Genomic DNA, 14,694 nt, shown 5'->3' on the forward strand with positions numbered 1-14,694 from the left:
AATTCCCATTCAAACTCTTTTCAATTTGTTTTCTGCATAATTGAATCTGATTTCTGTTCTTCTACTGCTTTCTCTTCAATTTTCTGTCAATTGCTTTGTGAACTTGGATCTAAGAAGGCAAATAGAGATCTAGGCTCTGCTACCTAGTCTCTTGAGACCTGAGACCCAATTTTACTTTTGGTTCTTCTGTGAACCTCTGCTACATTTTATTTCAATTCTGTTTGAATGCTTATTGCTTCTGATTTAATTCTAGCTTTCTTAATTGTTGCACTTTACTTCTTTCTTTGTTTAGATCCTGCAATCCCATTCCTCAATTCCCTTTTACTTTCTAGCAATTTAACTTTCTTGCCATTTAAGTTACTGCAGTTTATGTTTCTTGCACTTTAAGTTTCAGTCATTTACTTTATTGTTCTTTAAGATTCTGCAAATTTTACTTTCCTGTTCTTTAATTTACTGCAAATTCCCCTCTCCCATTACATTTACTGTCATTTACTTCCTGTTAAACACAATTCACTCAACCAATACTTGATTCGCTTGACTAAATCACCCACTAAACTAAAATTGCTCAATCCTTCAATCCCTGTGGGATCGACCTCACTCATGTGAGTTATTATTACTTGATGCGACCCGGTACACTTGCCGGTGAGTTTTGTGTTGGATCGTTTTCCACACATCAGTCATCTTCTCAAGGAATTACAGGGAAGTATAATTTATTATTGGTTATGGAAAACAATATTTTTTGGGTTTTTGAAAAAGGTTTGGACAAGAGAAATAAATTGTAGGAATTAATAAATCAATAGCAAAGAAAACGAGTTAATACTCAAAATGACCCCTGAAATTTGACCTCCAATTCAATTTAACACTCGAATTTTCAATTGACCCAAATTAGACCCTGAAATTTTAACACGTGCCTCAAGTTGGCCCTTTCGTCCATTTTCGTCACTGGAAAAATGACGTGGCAAATTTAGTTGACACCCAATGACGTTTTTCAAAAACCTAATTCTCTGTTTCTTCATCATTACAAGGGGGTCAAATTTCTATGGTCCCAAATCCAAACAAACCAACAAGAAGTTCCTGTAAACCGTCAGAATAATCAGCCTCTGAATATGCCACTTCAATCACATGAAAAGTTTTTTTTATTTTCTATTTGTGAATGGTTGAATTCAATGCAGACAAAGTGAAAAAAAGTGGAGCAGCACTCACGACGGTAATAGGTCCGAGGTGGGGGTGGTAATGTGGTCAATGGGGGAAAGGTCACTGGTTCTAGCATCAATGGTTTTGAGAACGTGAAAGGGACTCTTGATGAAGGAAGAGGGTGAGTTGAGGTTGTAGTGTTGCACTGAAATCATATCCCTCATTCTTTTTCAATAATAATAATAATAATAATAATAATAATTAAGAATCAGTTTGAACTGAAATAGAGGAAGTAGAATAGGATGTGGTTGTTGTGAATGAACCAATTACTTATGCGTGTGTAGATAAAGGTGATGATGATTACTTGATGACTGAAAATGGGTTTGAGAGAAACCATGGCTGCCTGAGGAGGAGGAAGAAGAGGGAGAGTAAAATGACGTCGTTTTAGAACAAATAGCAAAACGACGTCGTTTAATTGTGCCAGGTCAGTTTTCTGGTGACGAAAATGTACGGAAGGGCCAACTTGAGGCTCGCGTTAAAATTTTAGGGTACAATTTGGGTCAATTGAAAATCGAGGGTTAAATTGAATCGGGAGTCAAATTTTAAGGGTCATTTTGAGTATTAACTCCAAAGAAAACTCTTGGCAAAGTATGAAAACTGGAAGTCATATCCTAGTTATCCTTATCAATGGTGATGAGAATTATATTTTTGCTCCCACTCAGTCAACCTCTAACTATGAAGGTAAGTCAAGTGGATAAATCAATTTAACACCTAAAGTTCTAGTCAACTCCTGAGGAAAGAATATAGTTATAGGAATCTAAATCAATCAGCAAATATAGATATTATCAATCACGATGAGTTTGATAACTCAAGAGTCACCAATCAATCAACTAGAACCAAGAATGTAGAAAGCTAAATTAAAATCATATGTCTGAAATACCTCAATTTATATTAGATAAAAGATATCAAATCCAACATGGAAAAGTCCATAAACAAATAAAAGAGAAAATAAATAAAAAGAACATTGAACCTATGATGGAGAAGAAATAATCCCAATAAGATAAATCCTAATCCTAAATCCTATGATAAATTCTAATCCTAAGAGAGAGGAGAGAGCCTCTCTCTCTCTAAAACTACATCTAATCCTCAAATTGTGAAAATATTCATTAATTATTTGCCCCCCTTTGAATGAATGGATTCCCCCACTTTGTAGTCTCCAATCTGTGTTTTTTGGGCTTGGATTTAGGCCAAAAAGGGTCAAAAAATCGCTGGGGATGACTTCTGTAAATTCTGCAGATTGCACACGTCACGCGTCCGCGTGGGTCACGCGGTCGCGTCATTTGGAGTTTTACTCTTCCACGCGGTCGCGTCAGTCATGCGTCCACGTCATCTGTGTTTCGCATGAGCCACGCGTTCGCGTCATGCATGCGTTCGCGCAAATGCCAGTTTCTCCAAAAACTCCATTTTGTGCTTTCCTTCTATTTTTGTATGTTTCCTTTCCAACCTTTAAGTCATTCCTACCCTATAAAACCTGAAAGTACTCAACACACAGATCACGACATCGAGTGGTAATAAAGGATAATTAAATTTAATATTTCTAAAGCAAAGGAAACATGTTTTCACTTATGTCATATCACAATGAAGGAATTGCAAAACCATGCAAATTCATATGAATAAGTGGATGAAGAATTGATAAAATCACTCAATTGGGCACAAGATAAATCACAAAATAGTGGTTTATCAGTTCCCTCCATGGGTGTCCTATTATGATTCTTCTTGAATTTCTTGTTTTCTTGATCTATTTCTTGTGAGGGTTTAAAGACATTGAAGGTAAGTTGTTCATCATGTATCCTCAATATTAGCTTTTCTCGCTCCACATCTATAAGTGCTCTGGCCGTGGCTAGGAACGGTCTCCCTGTGATGATTGGATGGATGTGACTCTTTTCCATCTCCAGGACAACAAAATCTGTGGGGTAGTTCCCAACCTTCACCAACACGTTTTCAACCACTCCTATTGCTTGCTTTTGAGTTTTGTCAGCCAATTGTATGATTACGTCTGTGGGTGTCAGCTCATTGATTTGGAGCTTCTTTATGAGAGATAAAGGCATTAATTTGATGCTTGCTCCTAGGTCACAAAGTCCTCTATCAATCCTTGTTTCCCCTATAGCGCAGGGAATGTGAAAACTCCCTGGGTCCTTCCTTTTTATAAGTAACTCTGTTTGAATGAGGGCACTGCACTCCTTATTCATCACTATCGTTTGCCCACCCTTCAGTGAATTGTTCTTGGTTAGCAGCTCCTTCATACACTTAATGTATGAGGGCATTTGTTGGAGAGCCTTTATGAATGGTATGTTTACATGGAGAGATGCAAACATGTCGAGGAATCTTGAGTATACTTTCCCTTCTACACCCCCTTTGAGTTTTTGGGGAAATGGTGCTCTGGGTGCATAGGGGTTCAAGATTTCCTTCTTCTCTGGTTGTTTTCTTTGTGTAGGCTCACTTCCTTGGTTTTTCTCATCTGGATGCGCTCTTGAACCACCTTGGGGTGCCCTGATGGTTTGTTCTCTTCTTCCGAATTCTCCTCATCACTTATAATGACCATCTTACATTCTTCCCATCTCACCTTCTTTGCTTCTCCTCTCAAATTTTTCTCAATGTCACTTGGAAAGCTATCCATGGGCTTACGAATCTGCTGAGAGAGATATCCTACTTGAGATTCGAGCCTATTGATGGTGTCCTCCCGATTCTTCATATTAGCCCATACTTCATCCCTGAACACTTTATTGTCTTGAACTTCCTTGCATATATCTTCAAGCAACACCTCAATTCTAGAGAGCCTATCTTCAGATGGTGGTGGTGAGTTGAGGTTAGACTGTTAAGAATGGCCATTTTGGTTTTGATATGGTCTCTGTGTGGAATGTTAATAGGCTGCATTATTGTTGGGGTTGTGGCATCTCTGATCTTGGCCTTGATCTTGTTGGTTTTCCCACCCAAAGTTTGGATGGTTCTTCCTACGGGTTGTAGGTTTTGGAGTATGGATCATGGGATTGCCTGGGTGAGTTTCCAACATAGTTGGCTTGTTCCCAGTCACCTCCTTCCTCTGTATTTACTCCATCTTGAGCTGATGATGAGGTGGTGACTGCTGCGACTTGGTTCCTTTCCATTTGCTTGGTAAGGTCGGCCAACTGCTTGGTAATCATCTTGTTTTGAGCTAGTAGTGCATCCATATGGTTCAACTCCATTACTCCTCGAGTGTTGCTCCTTTCAGACGCATAGAATTAGTCATTCTCAGCTACAGTCTTAATGACATCTATGGCTTCTTCAATGGTCTTCTTCTTGTTTAGAGATCCACTGGAATAGTGGTCTACTGCCTTCTTTGATTCGTAAGACAACCCTTCATAGAAGAAGTGTAGTTGCACCCATTCATTGACCATGTCTGGTGGGCACCTTCTTGTTAAGTCCTTAAACCTGTCCCATGCCTCATATATAGTTTCACCATCTTGTTGCCTGAAGGTTTGTACCTCAGCTCTCAACCTGTTGATCCTTTGGGGAGGATAGAATCTCACCAAGAACTTATTTACCACGTCTTCCCAGGCTGTTAAACTCTCCTTTGGAAAGGATTTCAGCCATTTAGATGCTTTGTTCCTAAGAGAGAAGAGGAACAAAAGCAATCTATAGGTGTCAGGATGAACACCATTAGACTTCACAGTATCGCATATTCTTAGGAAGGTGGTCAAGTGTTGATTGAGGTCTTCTTGGGCGCTTCCTCCGAATGAGCAGTTATTCTGAACAAGGGTGATAAGCTGGGGCTTCAGTTCAAAGTTATTGGCATGTATGGTTGGTTTTTAGATGCTGCTTCCACAGTTTTCTGGATTTGGAGTAATGTAAGAGCCTAGAACTCTTCTCTCCTACCCAGCATTGTCTGCTGGGCCCTTTCTGGCATGGTTGTGCCTCTCTTCCTCATGGTGGTTTTCCATGTTTTCCTCTATGTCTGTCTCAAAGTCCTCCTCTTCTTCCTCAGCACCAACAACACTCTTCCATCTTGCTTCCCTCCTTAATCTAAAGAGGGTTCTTTCAGGTTCAAACTCAAAGGAGGTTGAGGCTCCTCTTCTTCTACCTGTCATACAATCAGCAAGTCACAAGTAAGAGAAAGTGAAGAAATCACTCTTGTTAAGGTTACTGTTAGTGTGAGCGAAGCAATTTATCAAATAGTTAGTGGATTAGTTGACAAAGTTGTGAATTAACTAAGAGATTAAAATAAAAAGGGAAATAATAAATGAAAATGGCTGAAACTGAAAGTAAATGACAAAAACAAAATAAATGAAGGAGAAGGAAATTGCTCAATCTAGTTATCCTCTAGTTTAATCATTGTCGATACAAAATCAATCCCCAGTAACGGTGCCATAAACTTGATACACGAAAACTTGTCTCTCAACAAGTTTCCCTTCGGCAAGTAAACCGAATTGTCGTAAAGTAAAAACTCACAACAGAGTGAGGTCGAATCCCACAGGAATTGATTGGGCGAGCAACTTTAATTAGAGGAGTGTTCTAGTCAAGCTAAGCCAAATTGAGTGAGAATTGCAGAAAATTAAAGGCGGGAAAGATAAATGACATGGAATATAAATTTGCAGAATCTTAAATGGGGAATTGGGGAGATAAGCATGAAAGTAAATAACAGAAAGTACAGAGAATGGGTAAGATCAGAGATGGGAAATTCATTGGGCTTAGGAGATGTTGCATTCTCCGAATCAAGTTCATATTCATCTCTTCCTTAATCAATGCATTCATTGATCTCCTTGGCAATCTTAGGTGATTGGATCCCAATTCCTTGGTAACCCAATCTCTCTAAGCTTGAACAATTTCCCAATTTCTTAATTTAATTGCTCATGAGAAGAGATGAAGTTTGGTCACTGATTATACCACACACCTTCATAGATCAAAGTATTGGTAGGATTACATGTCATGATATCCATCCAACCCCTAACCTAATCCAATGAGAGAAAGCTTTTCTAGTACGATCTCCTCATTCCTCTTCCAAGGCTTAGAGGAGATCCAATTATGGAGAGTTTCTTTTCTAAGATAACTAACCAATTGGTTGAAGACCGAAAGCTTTCTAGCAAAATCAAGAGAAAAGAAAGAGGAAGAAGAATGAAAACTATAATTGATCTATCAAATTATAATAGAGCTCCCTAACCCAATATAGTTGTTCATAGCTCTGGGAATGGAATGCATAAAAGAAAGTGCATTATAAAGTAACTAGAAATTGCAGAGTAAATATACAGAGTGTAGCTCCCAATAATGCCAAGCCCCTTTCTAGTTCAAAACTACTCCTATATATACTACTATTTTGATCTTCTAGTTAGCTCTCCAAGTCTTGGATATGGGCCTTTGATCTTTAGTTGAAGTAGTTACAGTCCTCAATGGGCTCAGCTTTGCTTGCAGAAAGAGGGTGACTCAGGCATGGTATGCAGTTAGTCAGGACGTTAGTGGTGTTAACGTTAAGTGTGAATTTTGGTTAGAAGACGTTAGTGGCACTAACTTTGTCACTAACGTCCCAACCTACTTGAGCCACGTTAACTCCAATGTTAGTGGCACTAACGTGACCACTAACGTAGCCTTTCCATCCTTTGCTAGCATTATTGGCGCTAACTTTGCCAATAACGCTACCTTCTTGCCCTTTCTCCTATGTTAATGGTCCACGTTATTATAACTAACGTGACCATTAACGTAGGCATGCCATGACACGAAGGCATTAGTGACACTAACTTTGTCACTAACGCTACAAAACTCTTTCTCTTCCATGTTAGTGCTCACGTTAATTGCATTAACGTGGCCACTAACGTGGGTGTACTTCACCATATCCAACGTTAGTGACAAAGTTTGTGTCACTAACGTTGGCATCTTCATCCCTTGCTCCACGTTACCCTTCATGTTAGTGGCATTAACGTGGCCACTAACGCATGTAATCTTGGCCTAGTCCAACGTTAGTAACAAAGTTAGTGTCACTAACGTTGGCGTCTCTTTTTGCTTCACATTAGAGTTCACGTTAATTACATTAACGTGGCCCTTAACATGGTGATGTGTGGCCTTTTGCAACATTAGAGTTGTTAACTTTACCATTAACGTTGGAGTTTCCTCTTCCTTCCACGTTAGTTCTTACGTTAGTGCAGCTAACGTGACAACTAACGTGGGTTGTGATGGCTTTCGAAGGCGTTAGTGGTGATAACTTTACCACTAACATTGCAAGCTTGCTCCCTTTCCACATCAGTGGTCATGTTAGTGACACTAACGTGGGTAGTAACGTGGTCTTTTCATGCTTCTTTTGTCCAGAATTCAAACAAACAAGGTGCATCAAAGCTTTGTTCCAGGTCATGAGATCTTGCATTATATAAATTGGCATTCAATTCATGCATTATTCTCATGAAATCATGTAAAGTTCACAATGTTTGCTTGAATCAAGATGTAAGTGTACACCCAAAACATGCTTATTTCCTAATAAAATGCATGAAACTACCTAAAAACAGTAAAGAAAAGGCTAGTAAAACTGGCCAAGATGCCCTGTCATCAATTATCTCAGTAAAGAGATTGAATGTATTTGGGTTTTATAGGAACCTTGAAAGAGGAATCATAAAACCATGCTTGAAATCCTTTCTCACTCTTGAGTAGGATCTGGGTTTTGGTGTTTGGATATGGTGACATAAAATCCTCCCTCTACTTGGACATATGAGGATGTGTGGTATAATCATGGAATAAGCTTCATCTCTTCTCATGAGCAATTAGACCAAGAAATTGGCTATTGATAAAGATTTGAGAGATTGAGTCACCAAGGAATTGGGGCTCAATCAATCATGATTGCTAAGAGGTTAATGAGTTGCATGATTGAAGATGAGATGAAATCAATTAATCCGGAGAATGCAATATCTCTTGATCCCAATGTTTATTTTATCTTTCTTTCTTTTATTTACTTTATGTTTATTTACATTTTCTGCACTTTACATTTCTGGCACTTTACTTTCTTGTACTTTACTTTCTTTGCCATTTACTTTCTTGCACTTTATTGCTTTCCTTTACTTTCATGTTATTTACAATTCCTTGTTGCTTATCATCTAATTGTGCTTGTCCAACTAGGCTAATTAATCCACTATTGCTTGCTTAATCTAATTAATCTCTGTGGGTTCGATCCCACTCCATTGTAGGTTATTACTTGATGACAATTTGGTGCGCTTGCCAAAGAACAGATTCATTATACGTGGGTAGTGAATTTCCGGCCCATCAAGTTTTATGGCACCATTGCTGGGGATTAATTGTGATTAACAAACTACCGGTTGGTTGATTACCTAGATTAGACATTTTTTTCTTTATTTTTTGTTTTTGTCATTTAATTTCTTTTAATTTTCTCTTGCTAGTAAGGTGTTTGCGTTATTGCCTCACTAAGAATCCCTTATATGTGACAATGGGGATTCCAATTTCTTTTGGTGATTATTGATTGAGACAGAGCATTTTGAAAGTAAGAATGGAGTCTACCTCACATTTTGATCAATCATGTCATATGGGATATTGCCCATCACCACAAAATGATTCAAGTCATTATCCTAATGGTGGATGAAAATATCACCAAGCAATGATAGAGTATGAGCAATTAAATAAAATGGAATACATCCCAGTGCCACAAAATAGTTCATATTGCTTTGATAACTACCAAAATTTTGGCTGGGATGTTGCTTGAGGACAAGCAATCATTCTATGTTTGGTATGGAAAGGGGAAGAATAGAAGGAAAAGGACAACAATAATGAAGATGAACTACAAGGTGGTAAAGTTCCTTTTTTCTCTTACTTATTTTCAGCACTTTAAATTGCATGGTTGTCTTTTATTTTCTCTGTATGCATGTATGTTGTGAATAAGCATAGCTTGATTATTGAATTGTAACATGTGCTATGACATTATGACTACTATCTTAAGTCTTGTGAGTTCAAAAGCAAATAAGTATCGTGATCATAAACAAACAGTGTCATTAAAGAAGAAGTTAGTATGAGCTTATAAGTATTGGGAAACTAGCATGATTATTGTTGCTCAATTACATTTGAATTTGTTTAATTGAAGTTTTTATCTAGGACATTTTGTAAAATTTTTGAAATCATGAAAACCTTGAAGAAGCATATGCAAATAAGGCAAGAAAAGAAAAGGGAAAGAATGAGAAAGCTGAAGGCCCTGAGTACCAATGACAATTCATTTGTTAAGTACTTGTAGTGTTTATGTATCAAGCAAAAAGCTTGAAAACAAAACACTTAGAGTTAAGGCTAGGCTCAAGTGCAAAAGAACTCCCTCAAAACTCAAGGCTCTGAGCATCAATGATTAGAGAGTAAAGAAAAGAAACAAATGAGCTTAAAGAGTCCTCTAATTAAATGCTTGTGGTGCTTATGTATCAAGTGGTTATACTTGAAAACAAAGCATTTAGAGTCGTAGCTTTCAACACATGGTGCAAAGCACCCAAAAGTAAGCTAAGAAAATAATGAAAAGCTTGTTTCAAGGAAGGAACATAAAGTAAAAGATTTCATAAAATGAGCTAGATAGAAGCATCAATCATTTGAATCTCTTTTGTGACTGTAGCATGCATAAGAAACTAGCCAACCATGAACATAAAAATTGCTACTCTTCTCACCTTGGTTTGTCAAACTTTATTACATGATTCTTTATTTGCTTGAGGACAAGCAAAGTTTAAGTTTGGTGTTGTGATGACTGCACATCATGTACTCTTTTTCTTACCTAAAATGGCCATAAAAAGAGCTTAATCTCATTGAATCAATGCAATTTCATGAACAAAATGATATATATTATGGTACATTGCTTTAAAATGGGTTTGCTGAATTTTAGGTGAAAAGAGCAACAAAAGGGGAATGAAATAACAAATAAAGCTAGGCGTGTGAAGCTAGGCGTGCCACTTGAAGCTCTGGGCGTGGCACGCCAAGCTTTTGAACTAACTCTCAACAATGGACGTGACACTTGGTGCCTTGGGCGTGGCACGCCAGGCCAACATTCCAGCTAAGAAGGTTGACGAATTTTACATGGGCGTGCCACTTGGAGCTCTGGGCGTGGCACTCCAAGTTTGTGAGGCCAATATCTCAAAGAGGGTGTGCCACTTGGTGTTTTGGGCGTGGCACACCAGACTTAAATTCCAGAGGAGTAATTTTGAGTCCCACTATGGGCGTGGCATGCCAAGAAGTAGGCGTGGCACGCCGGGGCATCTGCCAGCCTGACCTTTTCTCATTCAAATTAAGATATATTGAGCTACATAACTCCAAATGAAGTGATTCTAGTGCCATTAGAAATTAGACATCTAGGGCTTTCTAACCATATATAATACTTTATAGTGGGCATTCATTTTGAGGCCCAACCAACTCCATACTTTCAATATTGCAAAGTGGGTCATACTCCAAAGGGCAAAATCAAGTGGGAGTGGCACTTGGAACCACACGCCAACTTCTTCCTGCAGCCCCCAACCTTCAACCAAGCTCACTCCAACTCTCATTCAAGCCACAATTGTCAACCAATAATGGCCAGAAGAAGCATCTAGAATAGTTTATTTTCATTTCATTGTAATTTGCTTTTAATTTCATTTAAATTTGTAATTTATGAGAGCCTATATAAAGGCCTTAGTTTCATAGAATTAGGGAGCTATCTATTAGGCTGGACACATTTGGAGGAGTGAGTCTTCGGACCCTCCTTCCCACCATTCTCTTCTCCTCTTTCATTTTATTACTTATAAATATTTTAGTTCTGAATTACTAACTCTTTCCATTGGGAAAGAGAGCTCTATTGTTTTTCAATGGATTGATTATTTTATTCTTCTTCTTCTCTTCATCTCTCTTTGATTTACTAGAAGGGATTTCGTTCTTCATTCTAGCATTCAATTATCTTGGAACAGAGATTGAATGTATTTGAGTTTTATGGGAATCTTGGAAGAGGAATCATAAAACCATGCTTGAAATCCTTTCTCACACTTGAGTAGGATATGGGTTTTGGTGTTTGGATATGGTGACATAAAATCCTCCCTCTACTTGGATCTTTGAGGATGTGTGGTATAATCAGGGAACAAGCTTCATCTCTTCTCATGAGCAATTAGACCAAGGAATTAGCTATTGATCAAGATTTGAGAGATTGAGTCACCAACGAATTGGGGCTCAATCAATCATGATTGCCAAGAGGTCAATGAGTTGCATGATTGATGATGAGATGAAATGAATTAATCCAGAGAATGCAATATCTCTTGATCCCAATGAAATCTTTCTTTCTTTTATTTACTTTATGTTTATTTACATTTTCTACACTTTACATTTCCAGCACTTTACTTTCTTGTACTTTACTTTCTTTGCCATTTACTTTCTTGCACTTTATTGCTTTCCTTTACTTTCATTTTATTTACAATTCCTTTTTGCTTATTGATGAGCGGATAATTTATATGCTTTTTGGCATTGTTTTTAGTTAGTTTTTAGTATATAATTGTTAGTTTTTTATGAAAAAATGACATTTCTGGACTTTACTATGAGTTTGTGTGTTTTTCTGTGATTTCAGGTATTTTCTGGCTGAAATTGAGGGACTTAAGCAAAAATCCGATTCAGAGGCTGAAAAAGGACTGCAGATGATGTTAGATTCTGACCTCCCAGCACTCGAAATGGATTTTCTGGAGCTACAGAAACTCAATTGGCATGGAAAGGAGTACGCATGGAAAGGAGTACGCATGACTGGATGAAAGCAGTAGGAAAGCAGGGATTTAAAAGGAACAAAGCATCTCCATATGTTTATCTGAAATTCCTACCAATGAATTACATAAGTATCTTTATCCTACTTTATGTTTTATCTGTCTTTTAATTATCAACACCCCATAACCATTTGAATCTGCCTGACTGAGATTTACAAGATGACCATAGCTTGCTTCAAGCCGACAATCTCCGTGGGATCAACCCTTACTCACGTAAGGTATTACTTGGACGACCAAGTGCACTTGCTGGTCAGCTACGTGGAGTTGTGAAGAAAGTGTGTGAGATCACGATTTCGCGTATCAAGTTTTTGGCGCCGTTGCCGGGGATTGTTCGAGTTTGGACAACCGACGGTTCATCTTGTTGCTTAGATTAGGTAATTTTCTTCTTGTTTCAACCTTTATTTTATTTTCAAAAAGTTTTCAAAAATCTTTCAAAAAGTTTTCTCTTCTTTTTCATTTTTCCAAAATATATCTTCGAAAAATTAAAAAAAAAAGAAAATTTATAAAATCATAAAATCAAAAAAATTTTGTGTTTCTTATTTGAGTCTAGTGTCAATTTTTAAGTTTGGTGTCAATTGCATGTTTTTATTTTTTAGCATTTTTTGAAAACTCATGCATATGTTCTTCATTGATCTTCAAGTTGTTCTAGTTGATTTTCTTTGTCTGATCTTTAAATTATCTTGTAGTGTGTCTTTTGTTATTTCTCATATGAATTTTCAATTTGTTAGTGTCTCTAGCATGAAATTCCTAAGTTTGGTATCTTGCATGTCTTTTTTTTCTTAAAAATTTTCAAAAATATGTTCTTGATGTTCATCATGATCTTCACAGTGTTCTTGATGTTCATCTTGACATTCAAAGTGTTCTTGCATGCATTCCTTGTTTTGATATTAGTTTTTCATGTTTACTTTCATTCTGTTGTTTTTCTCTCTCATCATTACATATTCAAAAAAAATTCAAAATTATGTCTTTTCAAGTCAATAATACAGAGAATTGAAGATTCATAACATACAGCAAAGGAATCACAGAGAAAAAGTTGAGCGTTCAAAACGCCTAGTAAAGAAGGATTTCTGGCGTTTAAATGCCAGCCAAGGTACCTGGCTGTGCGTTTAATGCCCAAGGAGGTAGCCAACTGGGCGTTAAACGCCAGAATGGATACCATTCTGGGCGTTTAACGCCAGGATAACACCAAGGAGGTAATTTTGTTTTTAATTCAAATCTTTTTCAATTTTTCAAGTTTTGAAATTTATTTTTGAAAATCATATCTTTTTCATATCCTCTCCTATCAATCATATCTTTTTCAAAATCAAATCTTTTTCATTTTTCTTCTTAATATTTTCAAAAATTTTAAAAATTTGATTTTTAAAATCTTTTTCTTATTCTTATTCCATATTTTCAAAAATCTTGCTAACAATTAAGGATTTGATTAAAAAAATTTTCAAGTTTGTTACTTTCTTGTTAAGAAAGGTTCGATCTCTAAATTCTAGAATCAAATCTTTAGTTTCTTGTTAGTCAAGTAATCAACTTTAATTTTAGAAATTATATCTTTTTCAAACATATCTTTTCAATCACATCTTTTTCAAAATAATTTTCAATCATATCTTTTTGATTGGTAATTTCAAAATCTTTTTCAAAACAATCTAACCACTTTCTCGCTTTTAATTTTCGAAAAACCATCAACCACTTTTTCAAAATTCTTTTTAATTATTTTAAAATTTTTTAGTTTTATTTAAAAATTTGTTTTCGAAAGTATTCCCCTCTCACCTCCTTCTATTTAAGGACTAGCACTTCTCCTCAATTAGCAATTCAGACTCTATCCTTCTTTATATGTTCGAAATCTTCTCTATCTACCTCATCCCTCTATTCCTATTTTCCTCTAACACCTCAAGGAATCTCTATACTCTGACATAGAGGATTCTAAACTTTCTTGTTCTCTTTTCATTCATATGAGCAGGAACAAGGACAAAGGCATTCTTATTGAAGCTGATCCTGAACCTGAAAAGACCTTGAAGAGGAAGCTAAGGGCAGCTAAAGCACAACACTCTGAAGAGGACCTGACAGAAAATTTCGAAAGGAAGCACACAAAACAGCCATGGCCAAACCCAACAACAACAATTCAAGGAAGGTATTTGGTGACTTTACTGTACCAACTCCCGACTTCTATAGGAGAAGCATCTCTATTCTTGCCATTGGAGCAAACAACTTTGAGCTTAAGCCTCAATTAGTTTCTCTAATGCAATAGAATTGCAAGTTTCATGGACTTCCATTGGAAGATTCTTATCAGTTCTTGGCTGAATTTTTGCAAATCAGTGACACTGTTAAGACCAATAGAGTTGATCCCGAGGTCTACAGACTTATGCTTTTCCCTTTTGCTGTAAGAGACACAGCTAGTGTGTGGTTTAAGTCACAATCTAGAGATAGCTTGAACTCTTGGAAAAAGCTGGTCAATGCCTTCATGGCTAAATTCTTTCCACCTCAAAAGATGAGTAAGCTTAGAGTAGAAGTTCAAACCTTCAAACAGAAGGAAGGTGAATCCCTCTATGAAGCTTGGGAAAGATACAAACAATTGATTAGAAGGTGTCCTTCTGACATGCTTTCAGAATGGAGCATCATAGGTATCTTCTATGATGGTTTGTCTGAGTTATCCAAGATGTCATTGGACCATTTTGCAGGTGGATCTATTCATCTGAAGAAAACGCCTGCAGAAGCCCAGGAACTCATTGAAATAGTTGCAAATAATCAGTTTATGTACACTTCTGAAAGAAATCCTGTGAACAATGGGACAACTCAGAAGAAAGGAGTTATT

At 37.0% G+C, this 14,694-nt stretch overlaps 1 non-coding gene across 1 annotated transcript; it reads right to left on the reverse strand.

Annotated features, from left to right (window-relative positions):
• Positions 1–14,376: 14,376 nt before the first annotated feature.
• On the reverse strand, positions 14,377–14,484 carry LOC127746310 (small nucleolar RNA R71). Its single transcript, XR_008007930.1, has one exon. It is a non-coding gene; the product is annotated as a small nucleolar RNA R71 (small nucleolar RNA).
• Positions 14,485–14,694: the final 210 nt, after the last annotated feature.

The sequence above is a fragment of the Arachis duranensis genome, chromosome 3 (genome assembly GCF_000817695.3).
Source record: "Arachis duranensis cultivar V14167 chromosome 3, aradu.V14167.gnm2.J7QH, whole genome shotgun sequence".
Taxonomy (NCBI): Eukaryota; Viridiplantae; Streptophyta; class Magnoliopsida; order Fabales; family Fabaceae; genus Arachis; species Arachis duranensis.